This window comes from Armigeres subalbatus, chromosome 2 (assembly GCF_024139115.2).
Source record: "Armigeres subalbatus isolate Guangzhou_Male chromosome 2, GZ_Asu_2, whole genome shotgun sequence".
Taxonomy (NCBI): Eukaryota; Metazoa; Arthropoda; class Insecta; order Diptera; family Culicidae; genus Armigeres; species Armigeres subalbatus.
The window spans coordinates 139,010,925-139,031,287 of NC_085140.1; the positions used below are offsets into that span (position 1 = coordinate 139,010,925).

The 20,363-nt window shown below is 41.0% G+C and overlaps 1 protein-coding gene across 1 annotated transcript in view; it reads right to left on the reverse strand.

Moving 5' to 3' along the window:
- LOC134210913 (basement membrane proteoglycan) overlaps positions 1-20,363 on the reverse strand; it is a 654,698-nt gene that overhangs the window by 596,631 nt on the left and 37,704 nt on the right. The window lies entirely within an intron of this gene.

Here is a 20,363-nt window from a genome sequence, read left to right on the forward strand (position 1 = left end):
TAATGAAAACAGTCAAAGCCCAAGACTTTTCACACCTTCATTAAACAATTACAATCAAACATGTACTTTAACTGCTTTCTACAACTAGTTTTCGAGAAAAGGTGATTTGGAAATAGGTGGGTGAAAACTGGTGGAGCCGATTTATGGGTGTCTTAGCTAACTCTGTCAAAAATATTCCCCATGAATTAAAATTGCACAAATGAATAACAGACAACAAAATAAAATCGAGATTTAGCTGTGTTTCAATTCGTTTCTCCACTAAAAACCATTAGAGTGAGTGTAACTATAACAAACTGTAACAAACAAAAGCCGTCCCTACGTTTGTAAAGAATAAAATCAACTGATTTTTCAGATTTCAACTGAATTTGGATAGATTTTGCTAATTTATGAATCGTACCTTATGATTCAAATAAAAATGCATAGATTCAAATGTGCGATGTCCAACATTTCATTTGTCTAAGAGAGCCATAGCTTCAATTGATTTCAAAATCAAATCCAAACGCATTGAAATTCATAATACGCAGCCTTATTCTCATTTGGGATATGATAAAGGATATCGCACACCGAAATCGCTAACCCATAAGCGAACCGATATTTTTTTCACCCGTCATATTTCACCATTTCGGGCTACCCAAAATCACCACCATTTAGTTGAACGAAAAAGGAGCAATATGCAAGGAAACATGTGCCACAAATATCATAAATCGAGCCTAACATTCATTGAAAGGGCAGAAGCATGTAATGGGAAGATAGCGTCAACGGACAGCGGAGAACGGTATATGGGTTTGGAATATTAATGAAATAAGACTATGATACCCTAATTTTTATTAGTGTTGAATTTCAATCCCAGAGCCAGAGGCCTTAAAAAAGAAGAAGATTTCAGCATGAGATGAAGGTTAGGGAACACACTATTCGATCATTAAACGTTGCGCAAATATAATCGCTTAATTGGTGTTCCAATTCCAATATAAATATTTCTATTGTGAACATTACATATGTAAGTGCTTCATCAGTCATCATAACACACCAAATAGAAAAAACTGGTATTTCAATCGGGAATTAAGAAAATATGTTTGGTTCAATAAATCTCATATCTCTACTCAAACAGTTAAAAAAAATTACCGGAATGATTTATACAATATGATAACAAAAAGATATATTTTAAAATTTGTATTTAATCTGTTTTCACCAGTTTATAAAATAATAATATTCAATGCTCAAAATTGATATCAAATTGTCTACTGTTCTTTGACATTTCATTATTATGAGCCCAAGCTTTCCAAATCTGCAAACAAGATTTCAGATTATTATCTTTGTTATGCATATTTGTCTTTTAATAATCAATTCCCTGACCAATAGCCAAATTTTTAGCCAAATTGATCAACTTTTTTTTCAATTCAGCATCCCAAAAGGACCTTTATACTTGAGATCGGACATGGCAATGGTTTCAGATAAGAAAGTTCAAACGCTTTGTTTGAAATATTGAGGAAGCTGCATTGTACTCTATATTTTTGGTAGCTGCACTAAGTTGAAAATTGGGTCCATATTGACGATCTTATCGCGAAGAACATAAAAAAACCATTTCCCTGGCAGAACCGGACACCCAGGAAGTTTATGAACTTGGTCAATGTAAACAAATATCCATCATGTGTTCGATTTCTTCTGATCGATATCACAAAGCTTCGTATGCCGTAAGCTGGGGTTTAGATCGCATAAAAAAGCTATCCCTCCCCTTAGGAAACAAGGTTCCCTAAGAAGCTGAAGGTATAAACAGCATGATAAATATAACTGTTTCCATTATTATGTTAAGCATTTTTTTTTCTTTCTTTTTTAAAAAAGACAGGAACACCGTCGTACAGACTGAACACTTAACACCTTCCATGAGACCGGAGACGAGCCAGCCTCGGGCTGAAAGTCTCCCTAATAGAAATATATATATAAAAAAAAACCTTTCATGAGACAACGGACAAGGCACATAACACCCAGAATTTTCCGAAAAGTTTCCTCGAACCCACACTCCATAGCACATGCGTTTAGGCGATTGACGTCGTCGCTAACTGCACGGCCACGAAGCCCAAACGACTACTAGTTATCAACAACAAAAAACAATTTGACCATAATGCAGCTTACTTCGAAATTACAGTAAAGTTGGCTGGGAAACAAAGTGCACCTACGCCAGTCATGATCAAAGACAGCTTCGGAAATCTGTTGACCGACCGAACAGGGGTCGCTGCTAGATGAAAGAAGTACTTTGAGCTATTGTTGAATGAACAATCGGAAACAGAATCGGGACTGATAGACAACACTAGACGTAGTTATAAAAATTATCCGAGAGCTATATAGAACGGTAAGGCCACTGGGAAGGTCGGAATCCCGGCCGAGCTTCTAAAAGTGGGGAGTGATCGGCTGAACGAATAAACGAATAAATGAAATAATTTGTCAGGGAGAAGAAATTCCTTCGAGTTCGCTTGATGGCCTCATATATCCTATCTACAAAAAAGGGCACAGACTATAACACTCCTCAATACTGACTTTTTAGCAGACTGCGTCCGTTTGCAGAGACCTTTGTCGGTGTATATCAAAGTGGTTTTCGAGAAGGATCCTTGATGAATTCCGGGAATACAACTTGCGGACTTATCATTTGTGTGTAGATTTTAAGGCAGCGTACGACTCAGTGAAACGGATAGATACCTACCTGGTATCTATACCTGGTCGGCTACAGCGTCGATACACCTATGCCTGGCGTATTGTAGAGTTCCATAATCGTCGGTCTTGGGCGATGTTCCTCCAGTTTCCCCGAACGTTCAGGGTCCCTAAGTCCGATTCCACCACGTGCAGCCAGCGAGTTCGTGGCCTTCCGTGGAAACGGATAGAACCATGGCATATAATGCTAGAACATGGCTTCCCGGTAAAGCTTATTACGCTGATTTGTGCGACGCTGGATGGATACAACACATGCGTCAGAATATCTGGTGAGACATCTGACTCGTTCGTGACATTAGATGGATTGAAGCAGGGGGATGCGTTTTCTAATCTGCTATTCAACATAGCTCTGGAAGGTGCAATTCAAAGATCTGGTGTGCAAAGTAACGAAACCATCAACAAGTTTTACATGCTCCTTGGTTTTGCGGATGGCATCGACATCATTGGTGTATATCGCAGTGCAGTGGAAGAGTCTATAAACTCTGTTAAAACAGAACATGGCAGTCTAAACGATGTTGGTCCCAAGGTGGAAATGGATGGGATGCGATTTGAGGTTGTCGATGATTTCATATATCTACGAACACTAGTTACTCCGTATTGTCGGCTTCGTGGTCGTGCGGTTAGCGACGTCAATCGTTTAGGCGCATGTGCTGTGGAGTGTGGGTTCGATTCCCGCCCCGGTAAGGAGAAAACTTTTCGTAAAGCGATAAGTTCTAGACTGGTCCAGTGGGTGTTGTGTGAATGTTATGTACGTTGTCTCATGGTAGATGTTAAGTGTTCAGTCTGTGCGACCTCTGGTCGAAGACGGTAATCCTGTCTTTTTTACATGTGATAATGACGTTAGCCGCGAAATGGAAAACTTGTTACGTAGCCAACTCAAGTCTCACAGCTTACAGACACGGACAAAACTAGCTCTGCACATATCGTTGGCTCGTTCTGTCGCTCTGTACGGCCATTAAGCATGGACGTTAAAAGAAGCAGACTATAGAATTCTCGGAGTATTTGAGCGGAAATACTGCGCTGTGTTGAATCGAGGAAGATGCGCGTGAAGCCGGCGTGCAGGGTACCTAGCGACTGCTGGCCCAAGAACGAGCGACTTGGTACTAGACATTACATTCGGTTTTGTCCCGGACAAAACGGAGTGTACAACCATCATAAATATAGGTAGGTAAAGATTACAACATAATGAAATTATAATAAAATAGTACTAAACCTTGATTTACGACAGGTGGAGACATTCCACTGAAAGAGCTCAATAATGGCCTGAATCCATGAGAGGAGCTTCCGTATTGTATCCTTTCTTGAAGCGTCTCGCGATGGAGTGATTTATATTGGCTATGGAGGAGTGCCAGCTCCTCGCTCCATGCCAGGTGATACTGATCACACTAGGGAGAGACGCCGGCCACCATGCGCAGGATCCGGTCCCCTTCAATAAGTAGAGGGATCCTGTGAATTCCGGCAGCAGAAGCAGCGAAGAAAGATGCATATAGAAGCCAGAACGCAGTGACGAAGTACCGAGATGCCTGTCTCGGTTTCGAGTATGGAGGAGACCGGAGGCGATCTGAAACATAAATTATGAATATCGGGAACAGAGCGTTGAGGAGGTTACGGTAGGCAATGCAGGTGAATTCAAGACCGTACATAAGCCGGCTGTCTATTATAGCTTTCCCAATACGGAGATAATTACTCCTGTTGCTGGTCCTGTGGGGTATTAAAAGGGTCTTTATCAAGTTGACCCTGGTACGGCAGTAAACTTTAACGGTCCGAAAATGAGGCAGAAATGTGAGGCCACGGTCGATGGAGACGCCGAGTACTTTAACAATTTTACGGTTTCCCCAACTTGAAGCACGGTCCCGACAGCTGATACCTTCATATACATACATACGGTCATGCTGAATCCTACCGAGGTGGTCCAACAGAGGACGGCACTTGCGGCGTATTGCACTTTAATACGAGTGCGTCCAGGTTAGGGTGTCCCAAAATTGGACAAAGTCTGGAAATTGGGGGCTCAACCTTCGAAGGAAAGCTTAGGGAATGACGAAAGAAAAATTGTCTCACGACAACTCTGGGTAATGACTATTAGGGGTAGCCGCGACGCATTTGAGCATAAGCATGAGCACGATGACCGTGCATTTTGTAGTTGATAGTCCGTGATTGACCAGAGCAATCGCATTTGCTCAGGAAATTAATATTTTTTTAACTTTATTTATGTATTAGGAAACCAATGGATGGAAGCATGGAGATTTGCTCTCCAACCTGGATAATGGCGCTGGCCACGACATCACGGTCTATCGAAGATGGGAAGGAATTGATGATGCAATCACTCGCCCACTGCAAGCCAAGAACACACTCGCCTTGCATTTTATGAAAAAAAAGTCGTCAAAAAATGATATAACGGAAAAATTCTCGAAGAAACCCATCCATTTCATAATTTTTACGTTTAATCTAGGATCTTTACTTTATGGTTTAAGGTCTATATATTTTTACAGATGTTTTAAATACCCAGAAATGAGGAGTTTTTCTATATACTTTTCTATTCAATCAACAAAAGAGGGTATACATAATATTGCTGTATTGACACACATATAAAGATAGCAAATTTTATAACGAAAAACTTTGCTGAAAACAGCAACTTTTCATAACTGTCCGTTAAAAAGTTAATCACGATTTTGTGTAGATTGGAAAAAATACTTTTTGCAATTCCGTATCATAACATCTGGTTTAACAATTCATTTTTAAATGAAGAAACGCCTACTTTTCCATGCCAATGAAATGAGTGCTTTAATATCCATTACTACGAGCACGGTATACAGAAAACCATATGCCGTGACTACGAGGTTACTCCGGCCTTACTTTAAATAAACATTAATAACCATAATAATCAGATTCAAAAAACCATCTATCGGGTCTAATCTTTCTTAGAAGGGGCAGCCATTTAACCAAATAAACGAAACATTAAATGCACGTGCTAAATTAGCACCTCTACAAAAAAGATCTAAAAATTTTAAACACATAAATATTTACTTTCCACTCTACGGAGACGTTCAATTAATAAATTGTATCCATAAATAATGTGCACCACCGCTTTTATCACGCATCACATCGCTTAAAGAAGGATCTTGACAGGACTTTTATCCAGTACAGAAAACATAATCTGGAGCCGAAAAAGAAAAAAGAAAGTACGCTGAAAAATCAACTTACACGTCCCACTTTCATTCCGGTGCTTTTAAAAATTCATGAACCCTCCCGGCAGTGCTCAGCTGGTCTCGCCAGCAGGAAACAAAGTTATCTAATGGTCTACCATAAAATATTTACTTTTCTCAACTTGATAAGCATCTAATGTGAGACAAAGAGACACATTATTTTTTATTCCGACTCCTGGCCGTATGTTTCAAAACTTCCATTTTGTGCTGGGCTGTTAGGATTTTCTATTTCTATTAGTTTGGGCTTGTGCGGAAAAAAATCTATTGTCTCATATCTGGGACGAATAAGATGAAACGATGACGTAAGAACGCAAGACGTTTTGGTGTGGTGGCGAGGCAGAGCTAGAAGAAAGAGATAGAAAGGGAAGGTGTCGAAAGAGATTAGGAGGAAAATCATCCCAAGCCCTTTCCAGAAGATGCTTGTGTTTCGAAGTTTGGTCGGAATGAAAGTTTATCGTTTTACGTTGAATTCCGCTTGCCCCTATTTATGCCTTTTTATATTATTATACGGAAAAGGTGCTTACACAAAGCGTATTGTGAAAACTGCTGGACGTAGATTCGAGTGGGCCGTGGGATTTTGATCAGCAATAAAACTTTATGAGGCATAAAATATCATTGGAGTTTCTGAATCTTTGCCGAATATGAACATATAAATCGAAAACATTTACTGTCCATCTTATTTAATTGAAAAACTATTTCTATGTTCATTCCAATAAGTGATTACTATATATTCGTTGTAAACGTACACTTATTCTAATGTCTGGTATACCTTGTATGACATGAAAAAAAAATCTAACTATATCTGAAAATTTCACCCATATTTTTGGAATTTAGTTAGCTTATACAACACTTTTCTAGAATGTAAGACGGATCACTTCTTAAGTAAACGTTTTACAGTCTCCTTTATCATAAAACGACATCTTCATGCTTTCAATGGATTAAATTGACTCGTGTTTGAGATCTTCCATCAAAGGTAACATGGGACAATTATGCGTAGAAAAGCAGTGTAGGTAGTAGAAAAACACATCTGAAGCCGCAGAGATGAGCTAGCCTAGAGCTGTAAGTCTCTTTAATGAAGATAATAATCATTAATCATAATTTCAGATATGAGCAATTTAGCGGAGATTACTTAATTATTCGATTACATTTTTTTCTTCTATTTATCTTTACTTCTATTTTGTTTACTATCTACCCCTAGCAGCACGCATGTTCCACATGGGTTACGACAACTCATATGTGACAAGATTTAGTCACTCACCCAACCAGCGGATGGCAGATTTTAATACAGTTCTGCATAAGAACCGTGCAGAAACTGTATAATAATTGGGCATATACAAAATTTGTATTATTTCAATACAATTATTGTATTGAAATAATACAGATTTGAATTATTTAAATACAATATTTTTTTTAAAAAGCTTACAGAATTGTATATGCCCAGATCTTATACAATAATTGTCAGATTTGTTTTTTGGGTTCTTTGGCTTTATATATAAAGTTGCTGCAACCATATTTTCCTGACATGTGCTGCTCGGGACGCTTTTTCTGTATACTGCGGAATGTCAACAAAATCGTAAACCGTTTGATGTACCAATATCAGAGAAAAATTCATACTAGGATTACTCATGCACCCCTATGGTGGCCACTATGTAATCCTCCGAAAGGTCCGGATTTCGGAACATCTGTCAGTGTCAAATTCTGGAATGCTGAAAAGTATTCAAGAATTTGACACTGACAGATGTTCCGAAGTGTCCTATGACTTTCTTCAAATCGAATTTTGTTGAAATTTGTTTAGTGCATGTCTTTCTGCTCCATTTCTATTAGCATTAGCATTAGCATTAGCATTAGCATTAGCATTGAGCAATTCGCACAAATTCGTAGGTGGTACAAGCCAAAACTATTGTATGAGAGTAGCATCACTTTTATCCGTTACCACAGATAATAATTTGGGACTAACCACTACCTCTTAGATGGAAGCAATGCACTCTCCAATAATCGAGATCTGTCCTGGCCACGTCCTTGCGAATGCTGAGGAAAGGGAAGGATTATTAGTTGGACACCTACTTAAGAAAGATGCAGAGAACTCTACGACCTCTCATAGGTGCCACGGGAGGTTTTGGGATTGTGTGGAAGGTTATAACAGTAGGAATCGTTTTGGTAATTGGTAGAACGTGAGACACAGAAAGAACTAAGATAGAAATACAAAGTAGGAAATGGACGAGCCTGGAATTGAACCCACGACCTCCTGCTTATAAGGTAGAAGCGGTAGCCACTAGACCACCGAGCTCGTCACGTCTTTCTGCTCCATTTCTATTAAGAAAAAATAAAGTAGTCGTTTTTTATTCAGATAATTCTCAAACTTAATATGAGGCCTCTTTAGATTGAGGTACCCCTATTTATACCCTTCGGGAAATGGCTTATACCAACTCTCAAATGCTGGAATAATACTGATTTTGATCATGTATCGGTACTGAAGTTTTTTTGTCTTCATTTGTGAGGTTTTCAGCCCTAGGCTGGCTCACCTCTAAATGGTACTGAAGTTCTTCTTGCTGAATTCCAAATGCTCTTCTTATGAGTTCAGAACTCATTTTTGTACAGAGGTCTGATTTCATTGCGTTTGGTATTTTGGAATCTCACCTTTACATAGACCACTAATCAGTTGGATGGTTTAGCAGATCCACCAAATTCGTATTTTTTCCTAATAAATCAGCGCTCTGGAGATTGGAGATTCATGTCGTCGGCTTCGAAACCAGCCTTAGATTGAGTTACATATATATAATTTACTCCATTGACTACATTGACCCCTAAGCGGCAAGTTGTTTTTTTTTTAATACTACTCATAAGTATTAACTAGAGCACAGTGTGGTAGATCTTACTCCGTAATGCACCACGAGAAGGATCTACCCAGCATTACAGGATCCATTACTTGCCTGGCGAATTATTTCACCCCCAGGCCATTCATCTCCTCAGTACAGGTCCCCTGACACCTTGGGATTCAGGGTTAGGGACGTCATATTGTCAGCTTCAGTGTTGTACCGAGCCTGGCGATTTGACCGAATTAACACCACGTACTACTTCAGAGTGCGCACATATCCCAGTGTATCGGATAAGTTCTGGAGCATACGAGGAAGTGGTATTTTTTTTAAATTCGTCTTAGAACGCTGCAACTTATTTTCAAACAGCTTGTTGAACCGAGTAGGAGAAAAAGTCTTTGCGTGGTCAACTCATTGACTCCTGGTGGTCACTAAGCGATTCTACGGATGCTCTGGAACATCCCGAGAAGTTGCCAATTCTTGATATTCGTCCTATAATGCTGCGACCTTTTATGAACCGTTATTTAAACCGTTTGTTGAAGCAAGTATTAAGAGCAAAAGTTTTAGCGAGGACAACTCATTAACTCTTGCGGTAGAGAAACTCAGAAGAATCGGCTTCCCTGACTGGCTAGCCACTTGGATCCCTTCATACCGCGACAACCGACAGTTATGTCGGTTCCTTTCCGTATAACGTGTGGGGTACCAGAAGGAGCTACCTAGGGCCCCTACTTTTTGTGCTTTTTGTGAACGATTTTTGCAGCGAATTGAAATCTTTTAAACCCATGTATGCCGACGACTTGGAAATGTTTCGAGTTGTAACGTCTTTGGTGGATTGTTGCGCGTTGCAAGCAGATGTCAATGTCAATGTCACAACTATCACAAACAGATGATTCAACGCGTTGAATATTTGCCATGTGATAGTCCAGTCGGCAGTGACCTGTCAAGGTCTTGACTTAGACACTGCAATTCTGTTTAGACAGATTAGCTAAATAGCTTGCTACTACCGGAGATGGCTCCCGAATGTACAATTTTGTTTGATGACATGAATCCAGACTACTCCAATGCCATTTGTGCTGAGTGACAGCCCAAGAGTTGATCAAAAGCTTCACCCAACACTTAGATATTGGAATAGCTGGCTCAGGACCAATAAAGTCATGTAATGCTTCATTACGAGCTAACTCATCAGCCAATCGTTTTACAGCTATGGAAGAATGGCCTGGTACCCATTTAAGGTATAAAGAATTAACTGAATTCAGTTCCTCAATTTGAGTTCGACATGCGATTACTAACTTCGACCTTGAGTTGGCCGAGGCGAGAGCTTTAATAGCTGCTTGGCTATCTGAACAGAAGTATATTACTTTGCCCATAATGAGTTGCTGCAGTGCAGATTGCACTCCACACATGATGGCAAATATTTCCGCTTGAAAGACAGTGCAGTGAGTACCCAGTGAGTGTGACTGTTCCAATCTCAGCTCACGCGAATATACGCCTGCACCTGCTCTACCTTCGAGGAGGGAGCCGTCAGTGTAACAAACAATGCTGTCCGACATACTTCTCTCCAAATAGCCAGATGTCCACTCATCCCGCGGGGGGAATTGTGTTGAAAATGTCCTATAAGGAAAACTACTAACGTGTGTGAGATCACTTGGAGCAAGGAAAATTTTGTCCCAATTAACCATAAGTGGTAACAACGAAGTGTGTGTAGAACTGCGGTTTACAGTATTTTCTTCCATAAAACCGAGTACCCAGTCGAGTCGGAAAGTACAGGAAAATGCTTCTTGTTTGAGATGTATGTGTAGTGGGGCCACGTCGAAGAGAACTTCGAGAGCAGCCTTTAGGCACATCCTTTGAAGATGGCCTAATTTAGACTGAATTGTCCTCACTTCCCCCTTTTGCCACCACACAAGGCATCCATAAGCCAAAATTGGTCGTACAACTGTTATGTTTGATATATTTGGGTTTAAGACCCCATGTTTTATCAAAGGTTCGTCGGCATGGGCATTGTCTCGACTTCCCTAGGCATACAGTATCATCGTGTAAGCCTCATGATATACGAATGCAAAAATGGTAATTGGCTTAGAAAACTCGCGGTTAATAACTATGGTAGTGCTTAATGAACGAAAGCTGCGATGCGGCAGTTGCTGCAATATCAGGATACTCTTTGTATAATTATAGAAACCTTAAAATGACACTCTTTCTATATGGATAACCATCATTGCACAAAGAGCGTCCAAGACAACCAAATGGAACGACGCTCGTGCTGATGAAGAACATGCGAAAATGTGTATCCCCGCTGCACAAGATATTGTGTTCTATGCTTTGTAGGTACACGGCAGGTATTTTCGTCTGTTCGTCATAGTCTCTAAAACCAATAAAAAAGACGCTTTTTTGTAAAACTCATACGTACCAAATCGTAAGCTCAGGAGAAACGTTCTACTATAGTGAAGTTCTAGCAAATGTACGTTGCTTTCGTTGGTTTTAGCCCCTACGACGAAGGACGGAAATACCTGCCGTGCCCCTATTAATCTTCACACGATTAGCTTTATATGTGTGCACGGCCCAATGGCAATACAACTGGGATTAATCGATCCGTAGTACCGTTTTGACTTGAATTCCGAACATGACCCATGTTCCGAACACTGGCGTTTAAACGCCCTTAAACTAAAAATATCACTGATTTTCCATACTGTGAATCAAGATTGTAAATTAATTCACGATTCTAGCGAAATAATTACGCAAACTAAGTTTGAAGGAGTCGTTTTAAAAAAGTAGTTTCCAGGAGTTGAGTCAAAACAGTACTATTAAATTCAATATAGAATGGAAGATATGATTATCCGGTCAATTAGAGTAACTTAGCGTTGGGAAAGCCTAACAAATAAAATGACTAAAAAACTAAATTTAATGAACAGTGATAAATGATACACATCTTCATCAATCTGCGATTTGTTTAGAAACCTTTCTGCCGGTTTCTAAGTATGAAATCGATAAACATCGACACAGTTGCATAGCAGAGCTTCAATCATCTATAATAAAATAAGCTTCAACCCGCAAAAGTGGCTCAACCATCTAGATCATGGTTCATGGCAAGTATACCAGATGCTACATTAATCACTTCATTATATTCTCAAGACAGCAATGCATAACAAGAAAATTTGCAGTGTTCCTGAATAAAAACGAAGCTTGAATCAGTGTTTCTTCTGTTGGCAATTGAAGTCGTGCTCCAGTATGTTAATTATCCTCGGAGAAAATATTTGAATATAAATGTAGTAGGATCAGTAGTTATTAAAGCGCAAGATGAATTTTCTACAGGATTGCAAAATAATTACAGTTAGAATACGGTTCTCTACTACACAGATTTCTACAACATGGCAAACAAGTAGCAAGAATTGAAGAGCTTATTGAATGTTTGCTAACGCTCTAGCACCACCGACCTAAAACGTTTTAAAAATTATACAGATTGCACAAGTTTTTTTTAAATTCCATTCCTGCATCGTCATAAGGGTTATATTTAGAATCCATAAGTTCAATAAAAAAGGAATAAAACAAGAAATTATCAGTGTTACAATTAAGAACACTAAGAAACCATTATAAAACTAAGAAACCATTATAAATACAACGAAAATAGTACAAAAATCGGAAACTATATTTCATTTCGAAATGACTTACGGAAGCCTTTGGTATGCTTTTCATGTCTTTTGAATATTGCCATTCGTTCCGTTTACGTTTTGACCATTCAAGGTGATTTTCAAGCTTTTGAGTGTCAATTGTCGTTGTTCTACAAAATTCTTGAATTTAATACAAATCATTGTTAATTCATTCTATTATTATTCCTTTTTTCCCTGGACATTTGAGTATTATAATTGCCAAATTGTTATTATCGTAAAATTATAAAAATCAGGAGCTGATCAATTGTCAGTTACACGTTAAGATTTTTCAACAAGTCGGTCAAAACGGACAAAACGTGAACGGAACGAACCGCAAAGTTCACAAAACTTGTAGAGCACACCAAAAGCTTCTGTTTAGAATTTGTTGCGATTATTTCCGGCTTTTATAGCTCTTATTAGATTTTATTCAAAATTGAAGAAAAAACCCACACTAAATCGAATTGAGTCACTTCGAAATTATATCCGAATTAACTGAAAATTTGACATTATTATTTTTTTAAATTTGGGCCCTCCTTAGCCGTGCGGTAAGACGCGCGGCTACAAAGCAAGACCATGCTGAGGGTGGCTGGGTTCGATTCCCGGTGCCGGTCTAGGCAATTTTCGGATTGGAAATTGTCTCGATTTCCTTGGGCATAAAAGTATCATCGTGCTAGCCTCATGATATACGAATGCAAAAATGGTAACCTGGCTTAGAAACCTCGCAGTTAATAACTGTGGAAGTGCTTAATGAACACTAAGCTGCGAGGCGGCTCTGTCCCAGTGTGGGGATGTAATGCCAATAAGAAGAAGAAGAAGAAGAAGAAGAAGATTTTTTTTAATTTATACGACATACAAATATGTGTAAACTTGTATTATGTATTAAGTATGTTTAAAAAACTGTTTTATTCACAAAGATAACTTAAATTGTTTGAATTAAATACTACAGAAATCAAAGTTTGTTTATCTTTCGTTTTTCTCGACCCTTGCCCGCCTTTGTTCTCTATTAAACTACGCTTCGAATACAATTTATGTGAACGACTGAATCAATTTTTCAATTATGAACCCAAGCTTTTTCATGACTCTTAAATCCACTCTCAAACCCATTCACAAGTGCTCTTCATTCGGCAGTACGACATTGGTGCCCTCGGGCACTCTGTGGGACACTCTGAATCAGTCAAAATACATCCATTCGCAGTATCCACTGACTAATTACCAGCTAAATGTGACTTCCTCTTGTTTCTAGCAGTACTTGTGCTGTCTGCCCCCACTCATCCAACAAATTTTGCACAGTGGAATGAATATCCAGCACAGCACAGCACTCCATAACCAATGCTAATCCTAGACCCGTCATTCCCTTGTATACACCAGATGATGCAAGGCAGCGCAGGGAGGTTATCATACAGCCTGACTATGTAGCGCGAGCTGGACAGGAAAGAGAATGGGATTGTGGCTGCGGTCCAACCGATGACGACGGCGACGGCGGCGTTGGCTACGGAAACAGAACAGTCGAAGAGGAAGTCCTTTTTTCAATGGAAATGTTTCCGCTTTCATCATTACTTTGGTTCGTTTGTTTCGTGTGTCGTCGTATCTATCGATGCGGCAGCCTCTCTGGATGCAGTGTCTAGTCCGGGCAGCCCTTTGTTCGACACAACGAGCACATAAAAGTTGAAACAATGATTTAGCATCACCCATTACAACCCTGGTCATCATCCCTTTCAGCAACCGAAACGATATCCATTAGGCAACGAATGGTCAACAAAAAGGGTTTTTTTCGGACTCGTGTTATGGGCAGCAGCAAAGCAGAACGCAGTGTCCCCCGGAGGCCAAAAACGGGACGGTACATCCGCAGACCACCGAGATTTGTTCGTTTGTAAGTTGGTTTCATAATTTTCATTCCAATCTCCATTTCATTCTAATACTCAGTGGAATGATGATAAAAGCTGCAAGAAATTTTGGAAAAGTTGGATGCATTCAGGTTTAATTTTGCGCACGGTGTAGTAACTTTTCAGTGCACAATGTGTACTTTATATAACTTTAGTGGTGGCTTTCCTAGTGGTGGCTTTCATAGTTGATGTAGGAAAACGTTTTTTTGTAATTTCGGATCATAATACATGGTTTAAAAGTTCATATTTGAGTGAAACATAATATAGGTTGCAAAACTTGATTTTTTTTCAGCATCTTTTCAGATCTTTTTTACACTAGTTTCATAAATCCGCGAACGGTAATGGCCGCCAGCTTGCCTGCGGGTTAGTCTCTGATTTGACGTTTGTGAAGGTCAACTACACCCACCGCTCCGAGCATTCTGACCAATGTGGCATATAAGAAGGTGCTGATTAAGTGAATTCAAGCTTCTTATACACAGATAAAAATATGTTGTGATTTTTAATGTTTTTGCATGCACATATTTAAAGCATGCAAATAAACGTAACGTACTTTAAATTGAAACAAATTTAAATCGTGCTTGCTTGTAAAAATCAATCAAATTTTATTGAATATCGAGTGTTTATTCGTTTGTTGGGACTTGCTGCAATTTTACACGTCGTTGAATTTTCAAAATTATTTGCTGTGTATACCACATTGATCAAAATGCTCAAACGGTGGGTGCAGTTGACCTCCATAAAGGTCAAATCAGAGACTAACCCGCAGGTAAGCTGGCGGCCATTACCGCTCGCAGAAAACTGGATAATGTACCATAAATGCAAACAGTTTACCCGATGTCCATAAGTTGTTCGGCTACTACTTTATATAATCTATAGAAATTTGAGTTTCTGGCAACAGCCCTTCCTAAAAAATTAGTGTCAGTTCGATGACCCTTGACTCCATAATAAAGAAATAATCCAAAATCATCACACAAAATTTGCATTTCAGGCATTCTTCTGAACAAACCCCCGTTGATAGTGCAAAATGCATCCAACCAGAAAAGCACATGACTGTGCTGCAGGCTTCCGTCGCCGACGCGACAATGCGAAAAGAAAAGGCATAGCCACACGGAGCGCAGAAGGGGAGAAAACTTTGAAGGTTTGCAACCGAGTCTGAAATTGCACTTTTAGAGAAATGCCTCCCATCGGCCTCCATAACGCAACGTCAGCGTCGCTGGAAGTGCAGCAGCTAGAACATTGTGGGTAAAAGTTTAGCCATTTCCACACCGAAATTGGGTGGGATGTAGGATGGTAATGTGCAGGATGCAATCAAGTAAGAGATGGTGAAGCAATGAGATAGGGGAAGTTGGGGCCATCTGCATTTTGCAGAATACACATACAACGTATTATTTTTCATATTCTAAATTATTTTCTGGATTCCAGGGATCTATAGGGAAGCGAACAAATCGTATCCGCTCAAACCGTTGTCGGATATAATGTTAAAAACATATTACCGTTGTTCTCGGGTTGTTTTTCATTTGACTACCATATTGTAGCAGTAAATCTAATCGGCAGTAGAATCGGGAAACAGCTTTTTTTCTCGATTGTCTACAATAAGCTTCTTTATTAATCATACTTAATGGAATTTTCTTTAGTACAGAAAAATAAGAATGACTTCTGCTGCTTGTTGGAATCAAAGCATTCTTTAGAGTTGTTCGTAGAAAGCATTGTTGAATAATTAGTGCAAGTGCTGAATAATCAAGTTAAAACACGAGTTGCTTACATTATTGAGTATGTGAAAACTTAAAAATAGTTACTAAACAGTTCTGCTATTAAGAATTTGGAAAAAATCATTTAAGTGTATAAAATAAATCAGGTGTAGAGCCTACAGCGCTACGTAATTTTCATTGCTTCGATAATGTATTACTTCTGCGCAATTTCACCCTCACAACATATTCCATTCCAGTTTCCCCTAATGTATGCAGACGATAATGGAAAACTATAATGCGATTAAAAAAGTTTTGCATCCCATCTAATACGAGGAAGCTACGCGTGAGCGTTTGGCGTAAAATTAGATTGCCACTAAATGGAGCTAACACTCCGCATGTTGTGACTTTCCGGGTTAAGCTTTCCCACGAGCGTTGGATTCTTTTTGAGGATATTCAGGAAACACTTACAGTTATACATCTTCAAGGCAGCGTTTGGAATGTTGTTTACTTAGTGCGAATTGGTAAAATTATATAACCCTAATTGCTTTCTCTTGCTTCTTTCGCTTTCCCTAAGTCTTCAAGCATTGGTGCTCTACTCAGTTCTTCGGTGGGTCTCATCGTCAACGTCAGCAAGCCCAAATTTTTAGAAGTCAAAACGAACAAACCTACAATTTTACCGCGCAAGCAAAGAGAAAAAATCAGAAGGATTGTGTGCAAGACACGATCGTTGCGATGTTTCTTCCGTGACTGAGCGACTGTGATTGTACATTGAAGAAATTTCTTCTCGGATCAGCTTTCTTTTGTACAGAAAGTTGGTCTTGAAGAGAACAGATTTATTTTCAATAATGCGTCTTCCTAACCACAAACAGCAGCAAAACCAAATGATAATATCGAGTAAAAGTTTCACTTGACTGCTACCGATGCCATCCATGGGAATTAATTTTTGCAACTGCTCCCTCAGATGCGCGCTCGTGATTTTGCTACCGACGCAAACTTTCTGCCGTCGGTCGCTATGCGATTAATTGCACAACTCGTCTCGGCTTGACTTCCCCTTGTATAGAATGGCGGTCCTGAGAAGAATCGATTAGAATCCAATAATGCGTCTTTCGAATCACTAACAGTAACCACTCAGTAGTTTGGATTTGCAAGAAAATTGTGGCTTGTGAGCTGCTTCCACTGATTGCCAGTCGAGGGTACTTCAGATGCCACCGTTGCAGAAATGTACTCCACCGCGGCTGCCATGACCGCAACATACGCCATCGAAGCGCCAACCGATAGTCTGAATGCTGCGAGAAAGTTCCAGTCGAGAACTACTGATGCTGACGACGACGACCATCAGTGGTACGAAAAATTCCTTTTGCATGGGTCCGCTCTCCATTCACCGTGATATCTTGAACGTGATGGCTCGAGCGCGCGGGAGAGCTGCTTTCATGTAGTTAAAAAAGTGAACCCTAACGCTCCGCCCCTTTGGTGAGTAGTAGCCGGAAATCCATGTTTGGTGCCGTTCGTTAAATCGACCTGAAATCCTTTCAATACCATCGGTCAAAAACTATTCCAAGAATTCCTCTGGAAGTTCCTCCAGAAATTCCTCCGAGTGTTCCTCAAAGAAATTCCTCCAGAAGTTCCTCAAATGAATTCTTCCATGATTTCCTAAAAGAAATCACTCCGGAAGTTTCTGTGAGGTATTCCTCCGAAAGTTATACAAAGGAATTTCTTCGACAGTTCTTTGAAGGAACTCAACCAATATTGGATTCTGATATAGTGCTTATTAAACCAAAAATAGTCTTCTTCAGCTAAAAAAATAAACTTATTTAGTTCAATCGAAGTAAATTGCCTATTTCCGGGGATTAAACCACATTCCACATAATGTACATATTCACATATAAGTTTTCATAACTTATTTAGCTTAAATTTTTTTGTTGGGAATTACTCCGGCAGTTCTTAAAAGTAAGTCCTCCGGAAATTCCTCAAAGCAATTCCTTCGAATGTTCTTCAAAGGAATTCCTCCAGAAGCTCCTCAAAGGAATTCTTCTGGAAGTTCCTCGAAGGATTTTTTCCGGAAGTTCCTCAGAGGAATTTCATCGGATGTTACTCTTAGGAACTCTTTCAGAAGTTTCTCAAAATTCTGTTTCTCAAAGGATTTCCGGAAGTATTTTTTTTCGGAAGGATTTTTTTTCGGAAGCTTCTCAGAGAAAATCGTACAGAATTTCGTCAAATTTCCTCAAATGATTTCCCCGGCAGTTCCTCAGAGGACTTACTCCTGAAATTCCTCCATAAGTTTCTCCACGAATTACCTGGGAAGTTCCTCCGGAAGTTCCTTCAGGAATTCCTTCGGAAGATCCTCCGAGAATTCCTTCGAAGTTCCTCCAGGAAAGCCTCCGGAAGTTCCTACGGAATCCGAAGTCTTTACGGAATTCTCCGGAAGTTCCTACGGGAATTCCTCCGGAAGTTCCTACGGAATTCCTCCGGAAGTTCCTCCGGAATTCCTCCGGAAGTTCCTCCGGAATTCCTCCGGAAGTTCCTACGGGAATTCCTCCGGAAGTTCCTACGGAATTCCTCCGGAAGTTCCTCCGGGAATTCCTCCGAAGTTCCTCCGGGAATTCCTCCGGAAGTTCCTCCGGAATTCCTCCGAAGTTCCTCCGGGAATTCCTCCGAAGTTCCTCCGGAATTCCTCCGGAAGTTCCTCCGGAATTCCTCCGAAGTTCCTCCGGAATTCCTCCGAAGTTCCTCCGGAATTCCTCCGGAAGTTCCTCCGAATTCCTCCGGAAGTTCCTCCGAATTCCTCCGGAAGTTCCTCCGAATTCCTCCGGAAGTTCCTCCGGGAATTCCTCCGGAAGTTCCTCCGAATTCCTCCGGAAGTTCCTCCGGAATTCCTCCGAAGTTCCTCCGAATTCCTCCGGAAGTTCCTCCGGGAATTCCTCCGAAGTTCTCCGGAATTCCTCCGAAGTTCCTCCGGGAATTCCTCCGGAAGTTCCTCCGGAATTCCTCCGGAAGTTCCTCCGAATTCCTCCGAAGTTCCTCCGGAATTCCTCCGAAGTTCCTCCGGGAATTCCTCCGGAAGTTCCTCCGAATTCCTCCGGAAGTTCCTCCGGGAATTCCTCCGGAAGTTCCTCCAGGAATTCCTCCGGAAGTTCCTCCGAATTTCCTCCGAAGTTCCTCCGAATTCCTCCGGAAGTTCCTCCGAAGTTCCTCCGGAAGTTCCTCCGAAGTTCCTCCGGAAGTTCCTCCGGAATTCCTCCGAAGTTCCTCCGGGAAGTTCCTCCGGAAGTTCCTCCGGAATTCCTCCGGAAGTTCCTCCGAATTCCTCCGGAAGTTCCTCCGAATTCCTCGAAGTTCCTCAGGAATTCTCCGGAAGTTCCTCCGGAATTCCTCCGAAGTTCCTCCGGGAATTCCTCCGAAGTTCCTCCGAAGTTCCTCCGGGAATTCCTCCGAAGTTCCTCCGGAATTCCTCCGAAGTTCCTCCGAAGTTCCTCCGGGAATTCCTCCGGAAGTTCCTCCGAATTCCTCCGAAGTTCCTCCGGAAGTTCCTCAGGAATTCCTCCGAAGTTCCTCCGGGAATTCCTCCGGAAGTTCCTCCGGAATTCCTCCGGAAGTTCCTCCGAATTCCTCCGGAATTCCTCCGGAAGTTCCTCCAGGAATTCCTCCGAAGTTCCTCCGGGAATTCCTCCGGAAGTTCCTCCGGAATTCCTCCGGAAGTTCCTCCGGAATTCCTCCGAAGTTCCTCCGGGAATTCCTCCGAAGTTCCTCCGAATTCCTCCGAAGTTCCTCCGGGAATTCCTCCGAAGTTCCTCCGGGAATTCCTCCGAAATTCCTCCGGAAGTTCCTCCGAATTCCTCCGAAGTTCCTCCGGAATTCCTCCGGAAGTTCCTCCGGGAATTCCTCCGAAGTTCCTCCGGGAATTCCTCCGGAAGTTCCTCCGGGAATTCCTCCGGAAGTTCCTCCGAATTCCTCCGAAGTTCCTCCGGGAATTCCTCCGAAGTTCCTCCGAGAATTCCTCCGGAATTCCTCCGAGAATTCCTCCGGAATTCCTCCGAGAATTCCTCCAGGAATTCCTCCGAAGTTCCTCCGGAATTCTTCCAGAAATTCCTCCGGGAATTCCTCCGGAAGTTCCTCCGGGAATTCCTCCGGAAGTTCCTCCTGGAATTCCTCCGGAAGTTCCTCCGGGAATTCCTCCGGAAGTTCCTCGGGGGATTCCTCCGGAAGTTTCTCGGGAAATTCCTCCGAAACTTCCTTCGGGAATTCCTCCGGAAGTTCCTTCAAGAATTCCGATGGGTGTTACGGTTGCACATAAAATTGCACACGATCAACAAAGAGACGAGACTAATGGGTCTTCTTTATTGGTTAAAAGTAAGCTGCTTTCTCGCGCGCGAGCCATTTCGTTCGAAATTTCGCGAAAAGCGGAGAGCGGTCCCAACATTGGAAAGAAAGGAAA